At 34.5% G+C, this 15,296-nt stretch overlaps 1 protein-coding gene and 1 long non-coding RNA gene across 7 annotated transcripts in view; one reads left to right on the forward strand and one right to left on the reverse strand.

Annotated features, from left to right (window-relative positions):
• The window catches only part of LOC147830741 (uncharacterized), a 104,201-nt gene that overhangs the window by 64,810 nt on the left and 24,095 nt on the right, over positions 1 to 15,296 (forward strand). For all 6 annotated transcript variants that reach the window (XR_015526084.2, XR_015526090.1, XR_015526085.1 and 3 more), the window contains one exon: positions 1,344 to 1,450. This is a non-coding gene — a long non-coding RNA (uncharacterized LOC147830741). The remainder of the gene's footprint in view (positions 1 to 1,343; positions 1,451 to 15,296) is intronic.
• Positions 1 to 15,296, reverse strand: part of si:dkey-82f1.1 — a 93,810-nt gene that overhangs the window by 58,491 nt on the left and 20,023 nt on the right. The window lies entirely within an intron of this gene.

Genomic DNA, 15,296 nt, shown 5'->3' on the forward strand with positions numbered 1-15,296 from the left:
ATCTAAACAAAGCTCACAAAAAGATCATTTACTGAGACACTCAAGTGGTTCAAAATGTTTATGAATTTCTTCTGTTAAACACAAATGAAGATATGTTGAATAAAGCCAAAAACCTGTAACCATTGACTTCCATAGTAGGAAAAACATTGAAGTCAATGGTTACCGGTTTTTAACATTCTTCAAAATACCTTCTTTGGTGTTTTACAGTAGAAAGAAACTCAAAAAAGTTTGAAACGCGTAAATAATGAGTAGAGAAGATATTTAAAAAAAACCAGTAACCATTCACTTCCATAGTAGGAAAAACAAATAAAATTTATCTCAAGGGTTACCGGATTTTAACGTTCTTCAAAATATCTTCTCTCTTGTTCAACATAAGTAAGAAACTCATAAAGGTTTAAAATAAGTTAAGGATTAATTAAGAAGGTATTTTGAAAAATGTTGAAAAATTGTGACCATTCACTTCCAAACTAGGAAAAAGGAATACTATGGAACATTCTTCAAATTATCTTTTTTTGTGTTCAACAGTAGAAAGAAACTTATAAAGGTTTGAAACGAATAAAGGATTAGTAGAAAATATATTTTGAAAAATGTTAGAAACCAGTAACCATTCACTTCCATAGTAGGAAAAACAAATTCTATGGAAGTCAATGGTTACCGGTTTTCAACATTCTTCAAAATATCTTCCTTTGTGTTCAATAGTGAAAAAAAAACTGTTAAAGGTTTAAAATGAGTAAAGGCTTAGTAGATAAGATATTTTGAAAAATGTTGGAAACTAATAACCATTGACTTCCACAGTTGGAAAAACTAATTCAATGGAAAAAAAGGAATACCGGTTTTCAACATTCTTCAAAATATCTTCTCTTGTGTTCAACAGAAGTAAAAAAAAATAAAATAAAAAAAGACTAAAGGTTTGAAATGAGTAGAAAGGATATTTTTAAAAATGTTGGAAACCAGTAACCATTCACTTCCACAGTAGGAAAAAAATAATTCCATGGAAGTAAATGATTACCGGTTTTCAACGTTCTTCAACATATCTTCTTTAGTGATTTACAGTAGAAAAAAACTCATAAAGGTTTGAAACGAGTAAAGGCTTAGTAGAGAAGATATTTTGATGTCTGTGGGAAAACCAGTAACCATTGACTTCCACAGTAGGAAAAACATTCTATGGAAGTCAATGGTTACCAGTTTTCAACATTCTTTAAAATGTCGTCTCTTGTGTTCAACAGAAGTAAAAAAAAAACTCATAGAGGTTTGAAATGAGTAAAGGATGAGTAAGTGATGACCGAATTGTCATTTTTGAGTGAACTGTCCCTTTAACTCAGTGTTTCTCCTCCTCCTCACAGCTGCTTCTCATAAAACCTGAGGGCCCTTGAGCTGATGACATCATGCTCTCTGCACGTCTCCAAAACACAGAGATAAATGTGTGATTTCCACGGAGAGAGGCAATACCGTGAGTCTGAAGCCAAACGCAATCACATTTACTCTCAATCTACAAACAGCGTGAGGATTCCGCTGACACAAACAGGAACACACTCAACCGCTCTGCCAAATAACTCAGATACTTGCTAATTAAAGGGGCAGTTCACCCAAAAATGAAAATCTACTCACTATTTACTCTATTTGTTTTATTCTGTGGAACACAAAAGATGTTTTCAAGAAAGCTGAAAACCTGTAACCATTGCCTTCCATTGTAGAAAAAAAATACAAATACTATGAAAGTCAATGGTTACAGGTTTTATAATTTTAATAATGATAATGTGCCCCTTCAAGTAAAGTCATGATACCAAGATAGGTCATGAATAGGTCTTATATCGGTCATATATATAGGTCTTAGGTCATGAGTTCATGTTGGTTAAATTTAGCTCAAACTAACATGTTTAATAATTAAAGCGTTACCGATTAAACTAGGTCAAGTTGCACTATTTATGTTGACCTGGCTTTTATAATTCTTGTTTTTTTCTTTGAATACTTTTTTTGCAGTACCCCTTGGATCACATACACAAGTCAGACCATCCAGGATTTCACAATAATTCCCTATATATATATATTCATCTCTGACATACACATATGTTCTCTGACACACACACACATAAGCGCGCATGTTCTAGATCATTTACATCAGTGTGCTCAAACAGCCATCAAAAAACCCAGACGACTTATCAGTATTTATTTTATTTATGTATTTATTTAATTTTTCTATTTAATTATTAAACAGGAAACAACAGGCTTCAGGATAATCTCTTGTTTCTCTCAGTGTTTCCTTTATATAAATTACAGAGGACGATAGTTCTCCAGGTTAAAAAATACTAAACTTAGATGAGTAAAATGTGTGTATTTTCACACAAAAACAAAACAAGAAATGGCGCAAAACTCGCAACACAATCACTTTCAAACATCATTTCAACAAATCTGAAGTCTTTTTTATTTATTTTAATTATTATGTTTTTAATTAATTGCTTTTTAACAAAGACAAAGCATACAGTGCATGTTTAACGATACGCATGAAAAAACTAAATAAAGAAATTGAAAAAATATATATATATATATATATATTTATATATATATATATTTATATATATATATATATATATACAGTTGAAGTCAGAATTATTAGCCCCCTTTTGATTTTTATTTTCTTTTTTAAATATTTCCCAAATTATGTTTAACAGAGCAATGACATTTTTACAGTATGTCTGATAATATTTTTTCTTCTGGAGAAAGTCTTATTTGTTTTATTTCGGCTAGAATAAAAGTAGTTATTAATTTTTTTAAAAACATTTTTGGGACAAAATTATTAGCCCCTTTAAGCTAATTCTTTTTTGGATTGTCTACAGAACAAACCATCATCATACAATAATTTGACTAATTACCCTAACCTGCCTAGTGCACCTTATTACCCTAGTTAAGCCTTTAAATATCACTTTAAGCTGTATAGAAGTGTCTTGAAAAATTTCAAGTAAAATATTATTTACTATCATCATGACAAAGACAAAATAAATCTGTTATTAGAAATAAGTTTTTAAAACTATTATGCTTAGAAAAGTGCTGAAACAATCTTCCCTCCATTAAACAGAAATTGGGGAAAAAAAATAAACAGGGGCGCTAATAATACAGGGGGCTAATAATTCTGACTTCAACTGTATATATATATATATATATATATATATATATATATATATATATATATATATATATATATATATATATATATATATATATATATATATATATATATACTATGAAAACAAACAAAAAACCCCAAAACAAATAAAAAATCTTTTATTTTAATTACTATTATTTTTTTATAAATTGCTTTTCAACAAAGACAAAGCACAAAGAGCAGGTTTAACAATAAACAATAAAAAACAAAATAAAGTAAAAAATAAATAAGTAATAAAAAATAAAAATGCTATAAAAAACAAACAAAACAAAAAAAACAAATATTTTTTTTAATTTTAATTATTTTTTTTCCAACAAAGACAAAGCACACAAACATGACAGTAAACAGTAAACATGAAAAAACTAAATAAAGTAAAAAATAACGAAATAATTAATAAAAAACAAAAATAAAAAACAAAAAATGCTAAAAAACAAATAAAGCAAAAGTATTTTTTATTGTTATTTTTAAATTAATTGCTTTTCAACAAAGACAAAGCACACAGTGCATGTTGTAATAAAAAAAAAAAATTTGACAAAAAATGCTATTAAAAAAACAAACAAACCCCCCAAAACAAATCAAAAGTCTTATTTGAATTACTATTAATTTTCTAATAAAGACTATGCACACAGAGCAGGTTTAACAATAAACAATGAAAAACAAAATAAAGTAAAAAAAATAATTAAGTAATAATAAATCAATCAATCAATCAATCAAACAAATCAAAAGTCATTTCTCTCTGTAAAATCCTGGAGGGACTGACATCCCCTTAAAAAAAAAAAACTTTTGCAGCTTGTTTAAGCTGTTTATTTAAAATGAGTTAAATAAATAAATAAATAAATAAAATGAGTTAAAACGACACAATAAACAATTCAAAAGTTTCTTTCTGGGGAAAACTTAATTGTGTTATGTTGAATCCTCTTAAATTTGTAAAAAGGATAAAGTTAACTTAAGGTCAACATGAAGTAATATAAGTAGCACTTTATTTTGATGGTCCATTTGAGTATTAGTAGACTGTCTGCTTAATATCAGCTGATACTGCTGCTAAACAGACATTTAACTGACTATAATAAACTTTGCAAGTACATTTCAACTTACACTAACCCCAGCCCCAACAGTCTACTTATAATCTAATGAGAATTAGAGGGCATGTAGATGCAGTGTAACTTACATTTAACAAAATAAAGTGTGACCAGGAATAGTGTGGAACCCAGCATTTTTTACAGTGTATGTTCACAAAATTGTGTGTCTTTTTGTGCATGACATGTCAAATTTACAGCTATGCCCTTGTTATCCTCTTGTGAGAGAGGACAAGCTTTAGACAGGAACAATTCTGAGTCGGCAACAAGAATGAGACAGGAAGTAGAGAGGATACGGCACACTATTCATGTGTTCCTGCGCCCCTATCAGTACCTTGCACATATGTCTTCTGTGAACTGTTGTGCATTGAAAAACATATTTCTAAAGGCGCTGTTGACTTGAAATTCTCACCAGATGTTGATAGCAACCAAATAAATCCACATATGCAAAGAAAACAGTTTACAAATGAAGGTTTGTGTAATAAAAGGAAACGATTCAAGGAAAAAGTATTGAACACATGAGGAAAGGGAGGTGTAGAGAAGCAGGGAAAGGCCAGACAGCAGCTGAAATCTCTCAAGCTGCGTCTTTAATGGCACACTATGCACTATGTACTTATGCACTTACACACTCAACAGGATAGCATATGTATGTAGTGTCGTCCCAAATGGAACACTTATGTTTTATTACTAAGCGGATTTTCAAACTGTTTCCCTGATGACGTTTGACGGTCGCCAAATCAGTGAAATAAACGACCGAATTATCAAATAATACCTGCCGTGAATATTGCCGCATTCACCATCGGGAGGCGCTATAATCACTCTCGTAGGAGAATTTTGCTTTCACCATCCAAAATAAATAAAGTTATCCAACATGTGCGTCCGATAGCTCCGCCTCTTCCGATACGTAAGCAAACCTGCGGTCGTTGAGTGCATGAAGTGTCCATCATTACACACTTCATTTTAGCGGCTGAATGAGTGCATGATCCAGGTAATTAAAGTGCACTCATTATTTTTAGAGTTTTCAGTGTGAACACACTAATTACACTATTTATACTACAAAATGGCGTAGAATAGTGCATAAGTATGCGATTTGGGGCGCAGCTTCAGTAGTTCTTTAGCAACCCTCTGCCCTTCCTCAGTGTAAATGGACATCAGCTGCTTCAGTCCAACATCTACATTAGCATGAGGATGAAGATGGAACCATTTCAGCAAGATAATGATCAAAACACAGCCGAGGAGACTCTCAAAGGCTTTCAGAGGAAGAAAATCAAGCTGTGGAATGGCCCAGCCAATCACCTGAACCGAATCCAATAGAGAATACAAATCAAAGCTCAAATCTGATAGACGAGACCCACAGAAGCATCAAGATTTTGACACTGTGAGAAACTCCTACCTGAGCAATGCATGTGACTTCAATCTCCATATGAGAGGCGTCTTTAAGCTGCAGCATTAAAAAATGTTTGTGTTGTTTGGGTTTTTACCAAAAATCTGCTTCAATTCCATGTCAACAGCTCCATTAGAATTATTATTTCCAGGAAAACACATCACATGTTTAATACTTTTTTTATTATGTTCCCTGTTTGTTGCCGTGTCTGGATTGTAAAAAAAAGGAGACAATAATGCTCCGCTAACTTATTGTTAATGATACGCTACACACAGAGGACGATGAAGCCTGTTTACATTTGCTGGGGTCAGATAAACACAGTGAACCCAATGGAAGATGTAATTATGGTTTAAAGACGGAACCACATGACCAGCCGCGCGACACTTCATGCCCCGGAGACCTCGAGGGAGAAAACCGGCACGGCAAACTGTTATTTACTTGTTTATGCAAGCATTAGCTGAGGGGCCGACATCGTGGACTGTTAGTCACACAGGAAGGAGATAACAGGAAGTGGAATCATGGAGAACAAGACCCCTGTAATCTCACATGGGTCTCCTTTGGGGTTTTAAAAGGGATCTCGGTAATGTCTCACAATGTGAGGAGATGTTATAGTGTGCAATTAAATTCTTGCAAGTTTTCCTATGTTTACTTGCTGGAAAATCTAGGAACACTTTAGAGTCCCTGTGAAATCAATCAAAGTTAGTATTAACATGTTAGTCTTAAAGTCAGTGTCAGTATGTTTGTATAAAGGATATCTACGTTCACCGGCCACTTTATTAGGTACCCCTTACTAGTACCGGGTTGGACTCCCTTTTGTCTTCAGAACTCCCTTATTCATTTATGGCGTAGATTCAACAAGTTACTGGAAATATTCCTCAGAGATTTTGCTCCATATTGACATGATAGCATCACACAGTTGCTGCAGATTTGTCGGCTGCACATCCATCATGCCAAAATGATGCTCTATTGGATTGAGTTCTGGTGACTGTGGAGGCCATTTGAGTACAGTGAACTCATTGTCATGTTCAAGAAAGCAGTCTGAGATGATTCACGCTTTATGACATGGCGCTTTATCCTGTTGGAAGTAGCCATCAGAAGATGGATACTGTGGTTATAAAGGGATGGACGTGGTTAGTAACAATACTCAGGTAGGCTGTGGCGTTGACACGATGCTCAACTGGTACGAATGGACCCAAAGTGTGCCAAGAAAATCTCCCCCACACCATTACACTTCCACCACAGTCACTACAGTGCCTGAAAATTGTCCCTATAACTAGGTAACAGCACCGCATAATATCATCTGACTGACAAACAAAATGTTATTGGCTGATTTTGAAAAGGGGGAGGAGCTACTATATGCCCCTCCCTGTATTTCTGTTTGAGTTGACATTACATTAAAAAGCAACTAAAAATACACATTTCAAAGACTCTAAAAAATAGACATCTGAGCTGGAGACATCTGCAAAGTCCTAAAAATAATCAAGTCAGTAAAGATAAGGAAATAAGTAGTCAATAAAAGTATCTCCATTGCTTCCCAACTGTTCTTTAAATAAAGTCAGAAATCACGGAGAAGGCCATCTGATTTTGATCAGAAGAGTTGGAAAACCAATGTAATACTCTGATATTACCCAAAAATATGCCTGAAAATAGTCCCTAACTAGGTAACAACACTGCGTAATATCATCTCACTCACAGAGTTGTGATCTAAATGAAATGCTATTTGCTGGTTTTGAAAAAAAGGAGGAGCTATAATATATGCCCCTCCCTGTATTTCTGTTTGAGTTGAGATTACATAAAAAAATGACTTAAAATGCACATTTCAAGCACTCTGAAAATCAAAAATCTGAGCCTGATACATCAGTAAAATCTTCTACAGACTCTCTCAACTATTAGTTCCCAACAAAATAATAAATAAAGGCAGAAATCATGGAGAACATCATCTGATTTTGATCAGAAGAGTGGGAAAACCAATGTATGCATTAATGATATTACACAGCGCCTGAAAATAGTCCCAAACTAGGTAACAGCACTGCGTAATATCATCTGACTGACAGAGTTGTGACATAACTGAAACACTATTGGCTGGTTTTGGAAAAATGGGAGGGGCTACTATATTCCCCTCCCTCTTTTCCTTTTTGAGTTGAGATTGTCAAAACATCAAGTAAAAATGCACATTTCAAAGACTCTAAAAAGCAGTAAATCTGAGCTAGAGACATCAACAAAGTCTTCTACAGACTCTAGCAATGATTGTTTTCCAACTAAATAATAAATAAATACAGACTCTCTCAACTATTAGTTCCCAACTACATAATAAATAAAGCCAGAAATCATGAAGAAGACCATCTGACTTTAATCTAAAGAGTAGGAAAATCAATATTTGCATAATGATTTTACACAGGGTCTGAAAATAGTCCCTAACTAGGTAACAGCACTGCGTAATATCGTCTGACTGACAGAGTTGACATCTAAATGAAACCATTTGGCTGATTTTAAAATGGGGGAGGGGCTACTAAATGCCCCTCCCTCAATTCCTGTTTAAGTTGAGATTACGTTAAAATTTTGACTAAAAATGCACATTTCAAAGACTCTAAAAAGACTCTCCCAACTATTGCTTCCCAACTATTCTTTAAAAAAAGAAATCACAGTGAAGACCATCTGATTTTAAGATCCCTAACCAGGTAACCACTGCATAATGACATCTGTCTGACAGAGCTGTGATGTAAAGTTAACTGATTTTGAAAAAGGGGAGGAGCTACTTAATGACCCCCCCTCTATTCCTGTTTGAGTTGAGAATACATCAAAACATCAAAAATAGCATCAAAATACACATTTCAAAGACTTTAAAAAACAGAAATCTGAGCTGGAGACATCAGCAAAGTCTTCTAAAGACTCTCCTAACTTTTGCTTCCCAACTATTTTTTAAATAAAGCCAGAAATCATGGAGAAGATCATCTGGTTTTAATTTGAACTGGAGGAAAACCAATGTATGCATTAATGATATTACAAAGAGCCTGAAAATAGTCCCTAACTATATGTAACAGCACTGCATAATATCATCTGACTGACAGAGTTGAGATATTAATGAAACGCTATTGGCTGATTTTGGAAGAATGGGAGGGGCTACCATATTCCCCTCCCTCGATTCCTTTTTGAGTTTAGATTATGTCTAAACATCGAGTAAAAATGCACATTTCAAAGACTCTAAAAAGCAGAAATCAGCAATGTCTTCTACAGGCTTTTCCAACTATTGCTTCTCAAATAAATAATACTAAATAACTCAGAAATCACAGAGAAGACCATCTGATTTTGATGGGAGGAGGAGGAAAACCTGTGTTCCTGATTACGTCAAAACATAGACTAAAAATGCACATTTCAAAGGCTCTAAAAAGCTGAAGCCTGAGCTGGAGACATCTACAAGCTCTCTCCCAACTGTTGCTCCATAAACAAATTCAAAAATCACAGAGAAGACCATCTGATTTTGATCGGAGGAGGAGGAAAAACCAATGTATGCATTTCCTCGAATTCCAAATGCAGCTGAAGGTCGTGAAAACTTTCAGACCTTCATTTGGACTCCATCACTCTGGCGGTTTGGTTTACATTCACTCTGGAAATGTTGATTTTGAGAGTGAGCTGAGAGAGCAAGAAAAAGAAAAGAAGAGGAAGAAGGGAAAGAGAGAGCAGAGGAGGAGAGAGAAACAAGAGGCTCTGTTGCTGACTCCGGAAGAGGACTTTCCCAAGCTCTGGCCACGCAGGGCTCCGGTGGGAATAGCGAAGGGAATTGTAGGAATCTGTCTGCAGTGAGGCGCGCAGGGCCGGTGGGAATGATCAGGCGGAACCACAGAAGCGTGAGGGAAAACAGGAAGTGTAACTGGAGATCTGGCTCCGAGTCAAACCAAGAGAAGAGGAAAAAGTTGGGATATGTACAGTTGAAGTCAGAGTTATTAGCCCCCCTGTATATTTTTCAGAGAGCAGATTTCTTCAACACATTTCTAATCATAATAGTTTTAATAACTCATTTCTAATAACTGATTTCTTTTATCTTTGCCATGATGCTAGCACATAATATTTGACTAGATATTATTCAAGATAGTATTCAGCTTAAAGTGACATTTAAAGGCTTAACTATAAAAAATCCGTAATTGTACGTTTTTTTCCTGGCAGTTGCGGTGCCGGGAAAAAAAAGTCAAATAACGGCTGTTAAATTACAGATATTTACCGTTAAATAATGGACATTAAATTTATTGAAATTTACCATAAAATAATGGAAATTAAATTACAGAAATTTACCATAAAATAACACATTAAATTACAGAAATTTACCATAAAATAACTGACATTAAATTACAGAAATTTACCATAAAATAACGGACATTAAATTACAGAAATTTACCCAAAAATGACGAACATTACATTACAGAAATCTACCGTAAAATAATGAACATTAAATTACAGAAATTGACCGTAAAATAACTGACATTATATTACAGAAATTGACCGTAAAATAAGTGACATTAAATTACAGAAATTGACCGTAAAATAACGAACATTAAATTACAGTAATTGACCGTAAAATAACTGACATTATATTATAGAAATTGACCGTAAAATAACGAACATTATATTACAGAAATTGACCGTAAAATAACTGACATTAAATTACAGAAATTTACCGTATAATAACGAACATTAAATTACAGAAATTGACTGTAAAATAACTGACATTAAATTACAAAAAATTTACCGTAAAATAACGAACATTCAATTACAGAAATTTACCCAAAAGTAACGAACATTAAATTACAGAAATTTACCGTATAATAACGAACATTAAATTACAGAAATTGACTGTAAAATAACTGACATTAAATTACAGAAATTTACCGTATAATAACGAACATTAAATTACAGAAATTGACTGTAAAATAACTGACATTAAATTACAGAAATTTACCGTAAAATAATGAACATTAAATTAGAGAAATTTAACGTAAAATAACTGAAATAAAAATTTAAGAAATTTACCGTAAAATAACGAACATTAAATTACAGAAATTTACTGTAAAATAACTGAAATAAAAATTACAGAAATTTACCGTAAAATAACGAACATTAAATTACAGAAATTTGCCGTAAAATAACTGACATTAAATTACAGAAATCTACTGTAAAATAACGAACGTTAAATTACAGAAATTGACCCTAAAATAACTGAAATAAAAATTAAAGAAATTTACCGTAAAATAACGAACATTAAATTACAGAAATTTACCGTAACTGTGACTGTGAAAACGCAACGTCACGTCAACAACCCAATATCCGTTTCAAGTTGGCGAGCCACCGGGCAAACTGATAACAACGGAAAAGCCAGCCACATGGAGACAAGTGGTCGGCAGTAGTGCAAAAGGGAATAGAAGCCACTGGTGGCGTCAATTCACTCCATATCGTTTGTTTTACAGACATAAAGCAGCCAGACGTATCTCTGGGTACATATTTCACACTCTCTAGAAATGTAGACCGGGGTAGATATCCACAATGAGCCTGTGTTGTTGTTTTTTAATGTTTTTTTCCCAAAATAACAGTTTTGAGATTTGGCTCTCAAATATCAAAACACTTTTTAAAAGAAGAGTTAAATAAATGTTCAACAATTTACTGTGTTTTAAATGATGTCAATATTAATTATATTCATTTTTGTCGTGGAGTGACTGTGAAAATGCAACGTCACGTCAGCAACCCTATATCCATTTCAAGTTTCTAGTCCTCCGAAAACAGCTTTTGGTTCACTTCCAATCCTGAGGGTCAAAACAGCTCTGGGAGATTCCATGAAAATGCATTGTTTCATCATAATCAGACAAAACACGAGTGCATGAGATGACCTCTCCTCACCCCATCCTTCCCTTCAAATTTTCCAAGTTTAAGGATACATTTGACGAAAGCAGAAACTTGGCCACATGACTCCCTCAAAAGAAATTCTGTGGTTTTCCCTTGTAATGCAGGAGATTCAGAAACTGGGAAACAGCGTCTTGCTCTGCAAACATGAGCTGTAATGCATCACCGGGTGTTCTACAGGAATTTCCATCATTTCAGTGTAGGATTGTGCTTTGGCGAGGAAAACAGGCGTTGATATTTTAAAAAGGATGCAATTTGGGAGCCAATTGGTTAGTTTTACATCGGTTATCCAAACCACACCTGCCAATTTTATTCAACAACTTTCCCTCTAGTTACAATCTGTTAATGTTCCGCTGCAATGTTCCCAACACAAACATCATCCCGAAATGAGCCTTCTCAAGAAGGTAAGCTTTCTGTGAAAATCTGCAGAAAGTTACTCCAGGACTCCAAATAAAGTCTTTGCACACTGAAAAACTAAATTTATTTATGCGTTTTTTCAACCATTGCGGAAACGTACACAGTTCTACATTTCTGGGGACAGTGAAATACGTGACTGGAGGTACGTCTGCTTGCTGTTTTTGTTTTTGCAAATCCTACGGAGACTCGCGAAACTTCCCGCCCTATCTAGAATTCTCTCTTCATATAGCCGTATGCCTATTACATATCCATAAAACACAGTGCTATAACCGCGCTCAGATCGGATCGCTTTCTCACTGCAATCGATCCGCTCCAGAGTTCGTTTCAATCGAGCCGAGACCACCTCATTCAAGCGATCTCGGAGCGATTGATTTGGCGCGGATCCGAGAGCGATTGGTTGATTGAAACAAAAGTGTAGGTGTGAAAGCAACTTTAGACAACAGACAGACAGATCTCACGTAGCGTTTGTGAGAAATACTACAGTAAGAACTTTATCAATGAGTATTTGATGCATCTGTTGTGGATTTGCAAAGAGTCACACACAATGTCGTTACAAAGTTCACGCACACAGCGCGGACACACACACACACAGACAGTGCTTGCGTTTAGCTATGCACTGTTTGTGCACGCATATGTGACAGGATACAGGCTAATCTCCACTGCTGTATGGATATCTGTTATGTTATTGTACAAAATAAACCTGATTTAACGTCCACAAACCGGGATTGAAGCGTCTTCCTTTATAATTGTTCTGACACGCGGCTGTGCTAATGGAGTAAAGCTGAAGTGAGTCGCTGTACTTCATTACACATATCCACTGTTTTATAACATTTTAAAACACTGTTTTAACATTTGTAAAGCTGAACAGAGCTTTTATTGCCGGTTGCTTTGCGCTCGTACTGTCTTGTTGATATGCTTATATGCGTTACTACGGAGACATGTTAATACGCGCAGCTGTCAATCAATATTGGTGGGTGGGGGGACCGCACTCTTACATCAAGTCTGAAACTTCTTACATGAAGTCGGTCTGAAAACCGCTCCAATTGGTCCACCATTTTTACGTTGTTAAATTGAAAAAAAAGGACTGAGTGTGTTTATATCAGCCCAATATGACAGTGTATGCACTATACCTACCCAAATGTCTGTCCAAACAGCTTGAAAAGTAGATTTTTCAGCATAGGTGCACTTTAGCTCGCACACACATTCATGAAACACGTGTTTGCATATAAAAACAATGTAAAAGTAGCGCATTGTAATAAAAAACTGCATTTAAATTTTGCGTGTGAATCTCCACAACAAAGATACCGCCTAAACATGACCCTGTTATTCTAAGAGCGCAAAAGAAAAAAGGTGCAGTTACAGAAAGAGTAGTCCATAATATGAGAACCTGATACAGGATTAGCTATCGTGGCTGTGCATGCGTCATAGCAGGCAACGTGACTGTAACAACTGAAGCATTGTGCAAAATCTCAGCCAGGTGCACAATCTTCACCTGCACAGAATAAATTGCGTAACTCACACACCTCTGACAGGGGAAAAAAAGAGCTTTGATGCTCGGGTAAATGAGCGAGGGAACAACATGAACTTTGAGTATTTAAACATTGTAAACACTGTAAGTGTTGGTGTTCAAAATAAGACTTATATAGGTATTCATTCATTCACTTTCTTTTCAATTTTACACAGTGGATGCCCTTCCAGCTGCAACTCAGCACTGAGAAACACCCATACACACTCATACACTATGGACAATTTAGTTAATCAATTCCCCCACAGCACATGTATTTGGACAATGTGGAAAACCGGAGCACCCGGAGGAAACCCATGCCAACACGAGGAGAACATGCAAACTCCACACAGAAATGCCAACTGGCCCAGCCAGAACTCAAACCAGTGACCTTCTTACTGTAAGCCACAGTGCCGCCCGCATGTAAATAAATCTGTAATTAACATCTGTACTTACATCTTTAATTACACCGTTGATCATCCCTTACACTTTAACCCACTCTTAAACCTCCCCATACCACCAAACCCTACCCATATTACAGTAAAACATACTGCAATACATTATGAACAGTACATAGGATTTTTTTAATTTGATGCAAGTATCACACAGTAGTTAAGGCCACTAAGATTTCTATAGGCGACCTTTGACATCAACAGCTACAGACACTATGTGGTAAAGCTGCACGATTCTGGCTAAAATGAGAATCACTATGTTTTTGCCTAAAACAAAGATCACGATTTTCTCACGATTCTGTAGATGTAAAATGAAGGTGAATATGAGTGTACTTGTACTGTTGGTTAAAATGCTAAATTTTGTATAGACTTGGAATGGTGGACTTGAACAGACTTTAGATTTGTCCTGGTCATTACTTAGATTTTTTGTCTTGTTTCTAGTCCAAATATCTAAATTCTTAAATCAAGAAGCATTTTCTAGACAAGCAAAACATATCGTCTTGTTTTAAGAAATAATATGCCAAAATGAAGTGTTTTTCCTCAAATCAAGCAAAATAATCTGCACTGTAAAAACAAAACAAAACTAATTTTACAGAAAATATCCCTAAATTTTTTACAGTAATTTTTTGTCATTTCACATTATATTCAAAACTTAGTAAAATGACAACCAATCTCTCTAAATTAACCGTTTGCCTTTCATTTTAGGTACTTTATTATTAAAGACAAATTACTGACATTTGTGTTTTTGATACAGGGAAATTACAGTATTATTTATACAGTATTTTTTCTGTTATTTTAAATTATATTCAAAAGTTCGTAAAAATTACAAACATTATCTGTAAATTAACGGCTTGACTGTTATTTTATGTACTTTATAAGTAATGACAAATTACAGCAATTTGTCTGTTTTTTACAAAAAAAAATTACGTATTATTTACAGTGTTTTTTCCTGTTTTTTAAGTACATTTAAAATTACGTAAAATTAAAGTAACTAAGTAATTACTTGCTCTGTAAAAAAAAATAAAAAATCGTAAAAAAAAGTTCAAATGACTGTCAGCTATGGCTGCCAAACAAAAACCATTAAATTAAGGTAAAATTTCTTTGTTGAAAAAGAAGTGCAAAAAATAATAAATCTACAGATATTTTCATTAAAAGGTTTACAGAGAAACACTGTTATTTTACAGACTTTTCCCGGATTATTACTCTCAAATCCATTTAATAAAGTAACACACTAAGAGTGCTCACATACACCTGTTCCAGATTCCGCTGATTGCACACACACAGCCGGAGGATCGTTATGAACTGGTTACATGCACTTTAAAAGCAGCACAGACGCACGCGTCAATTGCTTAGTCTTGTTATACTGCTACTGTGAACATTATGATGTGTTTCTCTTCTTTTGCCTTGCTTTGTTTGT

Source organism: Danio rerio, chromosome 25, assembly GCF_052040795.2.
Source record: "Danio rerio strain M-AB ecotype USA chromosome 25, GRCz13ab, whole genome shotgun sequence".
Taxonomy (NCBI): Eukaryota; Metazoa; Chordata; class Actinopteri; order Cypriniformes; family Danionidae; genus Danio; species Danio rerio.